At 48.5% G+C, this 13,385-nt stretch overlaps 1 long non-coding RNA gene across 5 annotated transcripts in view; it reads left to right on the forward strand.

Annotated features, from left to right (window-relative positions):
- The window catches only part of LOC106506229, a 50,635-nt gene continuing 37,674 nt past the window's right edge, over positions 425-13,385 (forward strand). For 2 of the 5 annotated variants that reach the window (XR_002339142.1, XR_002339145.1), the window contains exons 1-5: positions 504-959; positions 1,801-1,954; positions 2,072-2,171; positions 4,406-4,489; positions 13,011-13,094. This is a non-coding gene — a long non-coding RNA (uncharacterized LOC106506229). The other 3 variants (XR_002339144.1, XR_002339143.1, XR_002339141.1) reach the window with 3 other exon arrangements.

Below are 13,385 nucleotides of genomic sequence, written 5' to 3' on the forward strand. Positions count from 1 at the left end.
ACTTTCTGGGAAGACATCTAATTAAATTCCCAAAGAGGGACAAGGAAAGCCCCCTCTGAAACAGACAGAGAACCTCCTAAGACATAATTACCCCGGCAGAGAAGGTTCCCCCGGATAAGCCCAGGAACCAGCAACGTGATGTCCTGTTTCTTAATGTTCTCTGCAAAGACGCTGGCCCTGGGTTTAAAATAGCCCTCTGGTAAAAGCAACTATTTAAAGAGTATTGGGGTCTGAGAAATGCAAAACAAAGTGTTGTTGATTAAAAACACATGGTTTGTTCTCGAAAGGAGAGTAGCCAGCAAAATCAAATGTGACAGTGTTTTGGCTTTTTCTATCCCACAAGACATGATGGTGATTTATTAGCGTGATGTCAGCTGTGGTTAAAAAAAAGTTTGCTGTGTTGTCTTAATAAAAAGAGGCTTTACCTTGGAGCTGTCAGACTCTCTCCCGCCCCTGGCTTCGGGCAGTGGCTGCTGGGCCCTTGGCCTTCCTGGGGTGAGGGTGGAGGGTAGGGGAAGGGGGTCTTTTCCCCAAGGAGCAAACCTCTCCCTTGGGGAAGTTCATGAGGCCACGGGGCACTGAGTTCTTCCTGGTGGAGCTGCAGGATGGCCTCGGCCAGGCGCTGCAACCTGCTCTTGCTCTGTTCAGCTTTGGAGGGTGAAGATACCGGCTGGTTGGGTGGTGGGGCCCTGGCTGGACGGGAGAGATCCTAGTCCATGGCCTTCACCAGGTCCCAGCAACTAGGCCTGGGCAGAGGCTTGATAATCAGCAGGATGGATAATCCGCCGGTAAATAACGAGAAGCCAGCCTGCTGGCTGCATAGCAGGAGGGTGTCTCAGTTGAAGCTCTTTGGTTAAAGGGAAAAGAAACCCTTCAGACGAGCAAACAGGATTTATGGAGGGGATGGAACAGCGCATCTCACAGAGACCTAAGAAGAGACGGGCCGTCTGGAAAATGAGGTGGGCAGCAGATGGAAATGGTTTCCATTGTCTTTCCAAGGAGCCAGGGGATCTCTGATCCGCCACTGTTTCTGCTACTTCCCCTCTTAGGGGGGATAGTCCTTATTTTGAATTCTTCATGGCTTTGGCTTGTATCGGCTGTGCCCTGATGTTTTAGAACCGAATATTCTTTCAAGTAGCATCTTCTTTCTCCACTGAACCTCTTGTCTCAATCCCAGATTCCTGAGGTTGGCACAGCCTCAGTCCCACGTGTATCTCTGGCCCAGTTGGCAGCAGCTTGGAGTGGGGGGGGGGTAGTTGGCTTTGTGGGGTGCCCCTCTGGGAGGGTGGGGCCGGGAGGCAATGGGAGGGTGTCGGCTATGGGAAGGCGACAAGGGCAGCTGAAGGAAGCAGTGCCATGGGTGTGTGTTTGTCCTAAGGATCTGGGGCTTTCTGAGGGTAAGAATTGGATCTTGCTACTTCTGAAAGCCTCTCCCTCTTTATTCCACAGGAAGGATAACCATCCCTCTGGGAGGATGAAATCTCAGCATTTTTTTTTTTTTTTTTTTTTTTCCCGGCTGTGCCTGTGGCCTATGGAGTTCCCTGGCCAGGGATTGAATCTGAGCTGCAGTTTTGACCTATGCCACAGCTGTGGCCACACTGGATCCTTAACCCATATGTGCCGCTGGGCTGGAGGATCAAAACAGATGCCTCTGCATCAGAGTCACTGCAGTCAGGTTCCTAATCCTCTGTGCGGCAGTAGGAACTCCCCCAGTAGACACCTTTAATTCTTTCCCCAAGACACACCCAGGAAGTGGAAAGAAGACATTTTGATTTGTTCTTTTTCTTCTCTTTTTTTTAGGGCATCCAAGGCACAAGGAGATTCCCAGGCAAAGGTGGAATTGGAGCTGCAGCTGCCGGCCTACCCCATAGCCACAGCAACGCCAGATCCGAGCTGTATCAGCAAATTATACCAGATCCTACGGCACGGCTGGACCCTTAACCCACTGAGCAAGGTCAGGGATCGAACCTACATCCTCATGGATACTAGTCAGATTTGTTTCCACTGGGCCATGATGGGAGATCCCTGATATTTTTCAGTTAATCTATGGATATTTTCTCCCTACTTCCAGAAGAAACACACACATGATTGTAGAAAGCTTGGAAAACAGAAACCACCAAGATGGAAGGGAAAAGCAGCTGTAATCCAAGATAACGGCTGTTAACATACTGGTGGGTTCCCTCCTATTCTTTTTTCTTTAAGTAGTAGCCTGGGGCTCTGTGAGTGATCTCGGCTGAAGATCCATCTTTTGACTCTAATTATATGTCTTCAGACTCTAAGACTTTAGGATGGCTTTCAATTTATTCCCATAATTTTCCCTGAGCACATGGGCTTATTTTTCCCTTGCCCTTTTACCTTTTCCTGGAGGTGGCAGCTCAAACAGAATCAACATGGGCTGGTTCCTCTGTGTGCAAGTTCCCCCACCCCGTTGCAATAGCTTTCCTTTTTTTTTTTTTTTTTTTTTTTTTTTTAGGGCTGCGCCTGCGTCATGGAATTTCCAGGCTAGGGTCTAACTGGAGCTGAAGCTGCCAGGCTAAGCCACAGCCACAGCAACGCCAGATCCAAGCTGCATCTGCAAACTACACCAAAGCTCATGGCAACGCCAGATCCTTAACCCCCTGAGCAAGGCCAGGGATTGAACCCACAACCTCATAGTTCCTAGTCAGATTCATTTCCACTGTGCCAAGACGGGAACTCCAGTAGTTTTCCTTATGTTTAACCTAAAGTGCTTTCTCGTTCAGTTGCTCCAGCCCTTTCCTGCGTCACCGAAACGGGATCTCTAAGGTTGTTATGGCTCCAGAAGGATCACCCTCATGAGAGGCTATAAAAGCATCACACCAGCAGGAAACTTTTAAAGGGGAATCAACAAGTTCTGCGATTTTCTACACACGTGAAGTGGTTAGGCAAGGGAGGGTGGCCAGGACAGGCAGGCTCTGGGCCATCACTGCCCCCCATACTGAACAGGGGTGGGGACAAGCGTGGCCCTCTGTTTGCATGAAGGGAACACTAGATGACCAGCACATCCCTTTGATGTTCTGCAATTTTAAGTCCTCAGAAGTGATAGTGGACAAGCTGGGTGTCGTCTTGTATCCAGCATTTTAGTTATGGGATGGCATTTGTTCTCACCTCAACTGGGTGAGGTGGTCAGGTAGGTGACACCCTGTTTTCCATATGAGGATGTAGATGCGCAGAGAGACGAAGTCGTTCCTCAGGCATCCGGCTGCGGAGCCAGTAACCATGTCTGGATGTCAGAAACCCATGCTTTCTCTATGACATCATGACACCTTTCAGCAAAGATTTTTGAGAAGGACCCTGGTCCTGGATTGTGCTGAGGACACAATCTAAATGGCCATCACCCCCCCTGGCTGCATCCAGGAGTGACACCCTCAGCCTGGGGCTCTTTGGCACTCCAAGCTCCGTGGTGAGACAAGCATAATTCATCTAGAATACAGATAGCTGGGGAAGGTGAACCAGAATCAGCATTTTATAACTATTTCTTTTTTGGACTCACACCGCAACAGCTAGTGGGACCTTGTTGAGCCTTGCTTGTGGCAATTTACTTGACAAAAGCAATTTATTATTATTATTATTTTTAACAATGTGAAGTAAATCCTAAAACATTTTTTTCCCTTTGATTTTGCTTTTTGTTTTGGCTGTGCCCAAGGCATGAGGAAGTTCCCAGGCCAGGGATGGAACCTGAGCCACAACAGTGACAATTCTGGGTCCTTAACCCACTGAGCCACTAGGGAACTCCCTAAAAGTATGTTTTTCAAACTGCACATCCTTCTCTCCCTCTGTCCCCTTTCTGGGCAATATGCTCCCCCTTCGTCTTGCCATCTTGCTCACCATCGAGAATCCCTCCATTTGATGGTTTAGAACCTTGCTCTGGGTGTAAGATGATTGGAATCTTAGGATATAAAAGTTCTGGCAGAGAGGCGACAAGACAGGCCTTCTGTGTTGCCCATTTCTCTTCCTGGAACTTCCCCGCCCCATCCATTTTTCTCTGCCTGGACCAGTTATCTCTCTGTGTCCCCCTCTGGCTTCCCCTTGACTCTGAAGCAGCAGCAGGCGGCCTCCCATTGGAGCAGACCACCTCTCAGCACATTGCAAACCCTGTTATCTTTTATTTCTGGCCTGTACTGTCACACAAGAGGGATCTCGACTTCAGAGATGATCACGTCTCATCCTTTATTCTCCCTTTTCTTCTCTCCTTTTTCTTCCTGAAAGATGATCAAATTACCAGACAAGCCCTCCTTTCCTCCCGGCCTAATCAAAGCTGGAGGTATTTACTTCTCTGGTAAACAGCTGTAATCTCCCTAACCAGACTTTATAGCAGTTAAGTAAGACTAATCCCCCACAGGCTGTGGTTTTGTTGTTAGTTAGGTGTTTTTTTTTTTTTTTTGAGGATAAAGCGTTGGACATCTTTTGATGTGATAAGGCAACGCTGGACCACTGGATATGATCCAGCAACAGGCAAAAAAGTTTTAAGGTAACCAAACTGGAAAAGAAGGGCTCTCTCTGCAAAACAGCTTTGGGTGGAAAAAATAAATGCATGGAAAAGCACAGGAGAGGAAGGGAAGAGGGGTTGGTGGGTGTTGGCAGGGCCCGGGGACTCTCCAGTCCCGAGAGTCCTGGGTGGCCAGTCAAAACCGAGTCAGCCTCTGTGACCACGTGCTTCCAGCCATCCCTAACCACGTGCCGGCTGCAGTGGCCAGAAGGCAGGAGAAGAGAATGGCACTGAGCCTGAACTTGAGGTCACGTCATTCCTAGTGGAAGAAACAAGATGTGCTGGCACCTCTGGGAAACAATAAGAGGGCAGATTAAGGACAAAGTCTTCATTGGACTTGGCTCCAACTGTCGAAAATCCTGGGGCTTGGGAGATGGTTAGACAATGGAGCTCAGTGTTGACGTTCAAGGTGTCTGAACGTGTAGGGAGACCAGAGTCGCCGGGGATCCTGCGTGCGGCCGGGGAGCAGGTGGTTACCAGAGCATCTCCAAGCATTTGCGTTAGCAGAAACGGAGGCTGGGAGTGGGAAGGTGCCTGGCATTGGGTGTGTTCAGCGAGGGGACCTTGGGCCAGGTCTTCCTGCCCAGAGGCCAATTCAGCTGGTCAAGAGGGGAAGCGAGTCCAGTTTCTGTGCATAGAGACCCCGGGTTGGCATTTCCTTCCTGTTCAGCTTCTCATCACTCCTAAATTCGGTTCCCAATTTTTCCCTGCCTGACAGTGCCACTGGTGCTCCAGCCAAGCTGTGACATATCCCCAGGTGCCACTTGTCCATTTTAAAGGCCCAAGCCGCACTTTGGAGTTCAACTCCTCCTGCTCCCCTCCCTCTGTGCACATGTGTGTGAGGGAGTGTATATTTTGGGCCTTGACTCCCCATTGAAAAGAAGAAGAAACTGCCAGGGCCAAGGATCCAGAGGCAATTTGCAGAGGCTAAGAATCTGCCCTCTTGTCTCCACCACAGGTGACAGATACCTGGATGGAGGCAGATCAGTCAGCCAGTGAGCACTCCTTCCCAGAGCAACCTGGGACTTGAGTCTGGGCCCTGCTGCAGGCATCTCCTACCTAGTCCCCTGCTTGGGGAAAGACAGGGCCACAGGCCACCTCTCCAGGGGCCCCATCCTTCTGGGTGGCCTTGCCCTCAAAGCCGTGGGAAGCATGTCCTTGGTTCTTGTGTTTTCCTCTTCCTGTGCCTTCCTCTCCTGGCGGCCAGGCCTGCTGGGGTCTCTGCTGCGAGGGGACTGTGAACACCTGCCCCGTCTAAGCTGAACCTGAGACTTGTCCCCACCTGTCCGAAGCACTGCACCAGCTGCAGGAAGACTTCCACTCTTTGTGCCCTAAACATAGCCCCTCTGCTGTCTGCCCAAGCTCTTCACTCCTAGAGAATTCTGCCTTGGTCCTTAAAAAAGAAAAACAAAAACCAAAAAAACCCCAAAACATCTTCATGTTTGCCTCATGCAAAAGTCCCTTGTTGCATTTTATCAGACTACGTGTGTGTTTGTATGTACGTGTGTAAGTGTAGATGAATGAATGAGTGAGTGAGTGAATGAAAGAAAGAAAATAAAATTAGGGTAGGGTATTTGCTTTCAAATCTGCCACTTAATAAAAGCCCCTCTTCCCCCTGCTGCCAAAAAACATTCTTCTCTTTACGTCTTTTTCACACTGGTCATTTGGGGAGAGGCGGGAATAAGGCTGTGTCCTCTTTTGCTCTGAGTGTTTCATAAGCCATTGGATGTTAATGCTCACTGGGGATGGTCATCTTCTTGGGGCGTCTGGTGAGAGCTGAGTTTGATGGGACTGGCGGAGGAGAAAAGGAGGAAATGGGGCAGAATTGTTGGGGAAGGCTCTCAGCTGCCAGGGCTGGGACACTGGCCTTCTGGGTGCTGGAAAGGAGAATAGGAAGACGTGGGAGGCTGGAGACGGAGACAGGGCCTGAAGGCCAAGGTTACGTGACCTCCAGTGGTGTACCTGCTTCCATTCCTCCTTCCATACTTGTTCCTATGGAGCAGACTTGGGAAAGGCCAGTGCAGGTGGGAGTTTGGGGCTGGCTGAGCTGTCAGCAGGGCCAAGTCCTCCTATGCTGGGAACCTAAGGGGGCTCCTCTTCCCAAGGGGAGGCTGAGCTGCGGTACCCAGGCCTGCTTCTGGAACTCCTGACTCTGCTTTGGAGCTCCCCTGTCTACGCTGCATGATGACTAGATCCCTCACCCCATACATTAGTTTTAATTGAGGTCAAATACATACAATAATTTTATTTTTTATTTATTTTATTTTTTTGCTTTTTAGGGCCACACCTGTAGCATATGGAAATTCCCAGGTTAGAGGATCAAATCAGAGCTGCAGCTGCAGGCCTGTGACACAGCCACAGCAAAACCAGATCCAAGCTGCATCTGTGGCCTACCGTGCAGCCTGTGGCAACACTGGATCCTTAACCCACTGAGTGAGGCCAGGGATGGAACCCGCATCCTCATGCATACTAGTTGGGTTCATACCCCAGTGAGCCACAGTAGAAACTCCTAAATGTAATAGTTTTAAGACTCTAAGTATAAATAGTCCCTGAGTTAACAAGGGTTCGATTTACAATTTTTGGACTTTATGATAGTGTGAAGGTGATACCTATTTAATAGAAACTGTACTCCCAATTTTGGAAATTCTTTTTTTTTTTTTTAAGGGCCACGCCAGTGGCATATGGAGTTTCCCAGGCTAGGGGTTGAACTAGAGCTGTAGCTGCTGGCCTACACCACAGCAATGCAGGATCCTTAACCCACAGAGCAAGGCCAGGGATCGAACATGCATCCTCATGGATGCTAGTCAGATTTGTTTCCACTGAGCCACAGCAGGAACTCCTGTACTCCCAATTTTGAAGTTCGATCTTTTCCCCAGGCTAGCCATATCCTGTATCCTGTCTTGTGATGCTGGGTGTGACAGCCTTGGCTCCCAGACAGCCATGGAATCTTGAGGGTAAATGACTGATCAACTTACAACTTAAACCTACAACCATTCTGCACCCAGACCACCAGAATGTTTTTGACTTTCAATACCACAGTCAATCAATGTCAGGAGATATCCAACCCTTTATCTTAAGATAGGTCTCATGTTCAGTGATTCTGTCCAACGGTAGGCTAATGGAAGTGTTCTGAGCAAGTTGAAGTTCGGCTGGGCTAAGACATGATGTTCAGTAGTTTAGGTAGATTAAATGCATTTTTGATTTATGATGTTTACAACCTATGATGGGTTTATCGGGATGTAACCTCATTGTAAGTCGAGGAAGATGTGTAGTGAATACTGAAATGTAGTATAGAGCCATAGAAGTGATCAGGAAGCCCAGTGGAAGAATATTCATGGAGCATCTATTCCATCTAAAGTTTTGGAGTTCCTGTTGTAGTTCAGTGGGTTAAGAACTGACTAGTATCCATGAGGATATGGGTTCGACCCCTGGCCTTGCTCAGTGGCTCAGTGGGTTAAGGATCTGGCATTCCCGCAAGCTGCATCATAGGTCGTAGATGCGGCTTGGATCTTGCGTTGCTGTGGCTGTGGCATAGGCCAGCAATTGCAACTCCAATTCAACCGCTAGCTTGGGAACTTTCACATGCCATAGGTGCACCCCCGCCCTGCCAAAAAACCCCCCAAAACTTTGGACATAGCATTGCCCATCAGGGGACTATTAAAAAAGAATAGTGGGGAGTTCCTGCTGTGGCATGGTGGGTTAAGGATCTGGTGTTGCTGCAGCTGAGGTGTAGCTTGCAGCTGCATCTCAGATTTGATCCCAGGCCTAGGAACTTCCATATGCTGCAGGTACAGCCAAAAAAAAAAAAAAAAAAAAAAAAAAAAAAAGGTAACACTGATAGATACCATTTATCGAATGCCTTTTTTGTGCCAGGCTTGCTCTTATAGAATCCTGACAATAACTCTTTATCTCCAACTGACGGCTAAGGAAACAGACCGATTGAATAACTTGCCCAAGGCTACATAACTCATGAAGAGGCAAGGCTGGGGTTCAGGCTCAGCTCCAATGCCAAAGCCCCAAGCCAGGAAATATGTGAACAGAGGAACCAAGTCAATAGAGAAAGGTGTGGACTAGATGCTCGGGTCTGTGATCCTGACTATATGTCTATAGGAGGTGGTAAAAGAAGGTCCAAGAAAGCTCAAGGGGTGACAGAAGTTTCTGGAAGGAGTTGAGTCTTGATCTGGATTTAGGAAAGTGAAGGGGTGGGCAGAAGAGATTTGAGGATGGATTAAGGTGGGTACGTGGGTACGTGCCTGGGGTGTGTGTAGAGAGGTTCGGGGAGTTAAGGCAGCAGATCCATGTGAATAAAGGTAGAGCTCCCAGCCTTTCTCTCTGTGACTATGAGCAAATTAATAAAGCCTTCTCGGCCCTGGTTGCTCTTCAGTAAAATGGGGATAATGATAGAGTGGCTGTAAGATGATTCACGCAAAGTGTTTGGCACCCCGTCTGGCACAGGCTCACTGCTCCATAAAGGTCACCTGTACTTGAAAACGTTCTTCCCTCCGTCAGCTCCTGGTTTTGTGCTCTTCTCTGAACTCTTCCGCCTTCTTCAGGATCCTCCAGCCTCTGCATCATCAGGTCCACTTGATTCACTCTTCGTGATCTTCGTTCTTATCCTTTCTCACTGCCTCTGCCCTCATCTAGATCCTTGTCATGACAAGCCTAACATATTGCAAGTGATTCCTGCTGGCTTCCTGCCTCTAGCCTTTCTCCACATTAGTTAACCTTGTCTGTTAACACTAGATCGTTCTCTCTAAACTACTGTTCTCTCCATCTTCCTTTTGCTCAAAACCTTCCAGTGACTCACTCTCGCCTTTGCCATTAAAGCCAGACTTCTTAGCTGAATTGCCTACTCCCTCTTTTCCATTCATTTGCCTCTGTTTCTCAATATAGTTGCTCTCTCTCTCTCTCTCTCTCTTTTTTTTGTTTTTTTGTTTTTTTTGTTTTTTTTTGGTGGCCACACCCGAGGCATTAGAAAGTTTCTGGGCCAGGGATCGAATCTGAGCCACAGCAGTGACCAGAGCCACAGCAATGACAACGCTGGATCCTCAATCTGCTGCACCACCAGGGAACTCCTCAATACAATTGCTCTCACTGCCCCCCCAAAACACTAGGTTCTTTAGTGTCAGTGAGCCACCACCCGCATTTCCTCCTCCAGGTCTCTATCTCTTCCTCTCCATCTAGCCAAGCTCTCACCTTTCAGGCTGGTTCCTTTGAAGCCCACCTTCTGGCTAGTTCAGCTCATGAGAGCTTTGTTCTCTGTGGACGCCTGTTATACTCTCCCTGGGCCTTGCTCATTTGGCCAAAAGCTGTCTTGCTAATAATAAACATTCAGGGGGAAAAAACATGGAAAGTTTCTCTAGATGGGCTACAAAGCCTCAAGGGAAGGCCATCTCACTGCCCTTTCTGTCCTCTGCCGTTCCCAGCACAGGGCAGGGCTCTGTCGAGAAGTCACTCCATACATTTAAAAATCACTCTTGTTGGATAAAGGCGGTAGTGAGAATGAACACAATGAAGAATGGAAGGTGGGAGAGGAAATCCTCTCTTCTACCAGAGACAGAGTGATTTTTGTGATATGGCAGAAGCTGTGGCTTAGGCTGGCCAGTCACTCATACCCCTGGACACCAGCTGTCTCTTTTTCTTTGTGTGTCCCTTGGGGCCACCCTCAGTTTTTACAGCTTTGCTTTCTGCACTGGAAGCTGCTGTCTGCCCACATTCTGCTCCTGGGATTCCCGGTAGAGCTCCGTCCTTGGTAGAACTTGCAGAAGGCAAGCTGGGGAGAAGGATCGGACCTTAAATGTAAGTTCTGTATCTGATACTCCAGCCAAGCCTCCCCACCCCAGCCACTGGTACACAGTTGGTTGGGAGTGTTTGTTTAATGTCTGAATAGATGAGTGGAGAGGGTATGAATGAAGAATGGCAATGGTGGAATACAATGCAAAGCCTTTCACAGTAATACACGGCCATGTGTTGTATCCTTAATGGCAATAATAGCAATAATAGTGATAATTGGGCGGGAAGAGCAGAGCGGGATGAATGATGGGTGGGACATGAGAGAAACTTATTTTCATCCTGGGGACTTGGGGATTCAAGGCAGGCTTTGCATCTTGGGGGTCTGTGCTCCTTACCCAGCTGGCAGGACGCCTCCCTCTGATTCAACGAGGGGGAAGGATCCCTCACCCGGGGATCTTGGGGACGTCAGACTCCTCCTTACGCAACAGCTTCCTAATGAGTTAAGTGTAAATGAATCAGAAGCAGATGGATTGGATTGTTCTGGAAATACACCCGAGGTTTAAAAATTAAGGGAAAAAGCATTTGGCAAAAGGCATTTTGGGGTTTGCCAAGACCCAGAACATTTGAAAAACAGTTCAAGATTTTTTTTCCCCTTCCCTTTTTCTTTTCTCTTTGGTTGCAAAACCCACAACCCTGCCTGGAGGCAGTAGAAAGAGATGGGCCTCCGTTCTCCTTTCAAACTCAAGTTCCTCCTGCCGAGTGGGTAATGGGCCTCAGACTGGAGGCAATGGGCTATGGAATCCGGACTGATTGTGCCCAGGGGCCAAGTCCCCGCCTCTGTAATAGTTGTCGGCAAGGGAGGGTGGCCTTGGGCCTGCAGCTCCCAGCCTGGGCCTCAGCCCTCGGGGTCTGCAAGGTGCCTCCTGGCTTTTGTAGGACTTGATTCACCTCATCCAAACTTGTGGAAGCTCATGATATAAGGGAAATGGTCTCTAATTTGCTAGGCGAGAAACTCTGGGGGTTAGCACATGCTAATCCAATCACATATAAAGTGAAATGTTTATTCTAGGGGAAAAAACTCTTTCAAGCCATTTTTTTTTAATGAGTCACATTTGGCATAGTTGAGCCTTTCCCTGGAGGGACCATCTTGCTGAGGGAAAAGGGGAAAAGCAACAATCTCAGAAGAAAATTCAGGCCAGCAGTTTCTAAATCTGCAACTAGCTTGCTGTGTGACGGGGCATGAGACAGCTGACTTCTCTGTGCTTTGGTTTCCCAATAACCCACTCTCACAGGGTTCTCTGATTAAAGGCAAACATATGAATCAAACAAGGCAGGGGCTGATTCATGTGGGTGATGAATTCTGATGTTATAGGAGCAGTGCCTCCTTGGTGGAATCAACACAATGGCCCCATTACTGAATTCCAGAGAGCAGTCCCCTGTCTCTCTCCGCCAGGCACCTATCTGGGAAGCCAGACTCACCCACATCTCTCAGAATCCTAGGTTTTGAAAGTGTGGTGACCTTGGCCATTCCCCAGATGCATTTTTTTTTTGTTTTCTTAACCCACTAAGCAACAACAGGAACTCCCCCAGGCAAGGTGTTGACTGGCAGGCAGTGGCTTGGTGAACTGGGTCCCACCCCAGGATTTCCTTTTTCTTTTTTAATTAATCATTCTATTTAATTTATTTTATTAAAAAATTTTTTTTAAGGAGTTCCATTTGTGGTACAGCAGAAACAAATCTGACTAGTATCCATGAGGATGCTGGTTTGATTCCTGGCCTTGCTCAGTGGGTGGAGGATCTGACATTGCCCGTGAGCTGTGATATAGTTTGAAGACTAAGTTCAAATCTCACATTGCTGTGGCTGTGGTGTAGGCTGGCAGGTGTAGCTCCAATTTGACCTCAAGGCTGGGACCCTCCATATGCCACAGAGTGCGGCCCTAAAAAGCAATCAATCAATCAATCAATTTTAAATTAAAGTGCAGTTGATTGACAATGTTCTGTCAATTTCTGTTGTAAGGTGACCCAGTCATACACATATATACATTTTTTCCTCATGTTATCTTCCATCATGTTTTATCACAAGTGATTGGATATAGTTCCCTGTGTTTTTTGATTTTTTGTTCATGTCCATGGCATGTGGAAGTTCCTGGGCCAGGGATTGAACCTGAGCCACTACAGTGACCTGAGCTGCTGCAGTGAGACTGATGGATCCTTAACCTGATGCACCACCAGGAAACTCCTACCCAGGATTTATTTATTTTTCTTTTTTCTTTCTTTCTTTGGCCCAAACTGTGGCTTATAGAAGTTCCCAGGCTAGGGGTTGAATCAGAGCTGCAGCTGCTGGCCTACACCACAGCCACAGCAACACAGGATCCAAGCCTTGTCTTTGACCTACACGAGAGCTCATGGCATGTTGGATCCTTAACCCACTGAGCAGGGCCAGGGATTGAACCCATGTGCTCCTGGATATGATTCGGGTTTGTTACTGCTGAATCACAATGAGCACTCCTACCCCAGGATTTCTAATCACGGTTCTAGACCATGTCCGACCTCCTCATGTATGGCTTTGCCACAACCCTGCCTGGGAAAGGAAGTTCTGTGGTTTCTCTTTGGTCTTGCTGCTCTCATCTCCCCAGGCTGCACCCCGCCAGCCCTGCCTGCTGCTAACTGGGACTGAGGAGGCCCCAGAGCTTGACAGGATGAGAGATGGGAGCTGTAGCTCTGGCTGTGGGTGCCATGGGCAGAGCATGACATGATTCTGTCTCTTCAGAGCCCTGCCCAACCTGCTTCTTCATTTACTTCTGCCTTGGTTGGTTGTGTGGCTACTGGATGTCAGCCTGACTTCTGAGTGAAGGTAGGTCAGTTCGTCCCAGCCCAAGGTGACGATAGCAACCAGCCATTGCCTAAATGGTTGCTGCTCATCAAGAGCTTTCACCTGTGTAATCTTGCAAGGCCTCTCCTCTAAGACACAGAAAATGCAGGGGCTGGAGTTCCCACTGTGATGCAACGGGATCGCTGGTGTCTCTGCAGCCAGAATGCAGGTTCAATCCCCAGCCTGGCATAGCGGGTTAAGGATCCAGCGTTATAGCACCTGTGGATTAGGTCACAGCCGTGGCTCAGATCTGATCCCTAGCCTGGGAACTTC

Source organism: Sus scrofa, chromosome 15 (genome assembly GCF_000003025.6).
Source record: "Sus scrofa isolate TJ Tabasco breed Duroc chromosome 15, Sscrofa11.1, whole genome shotgun sequence".
Lineage (NCBI taxonomy): Eukaryota > Metazoa > Chordata > Mammalia > Artiodactyla > Suidae > Sus > Sus scrofa.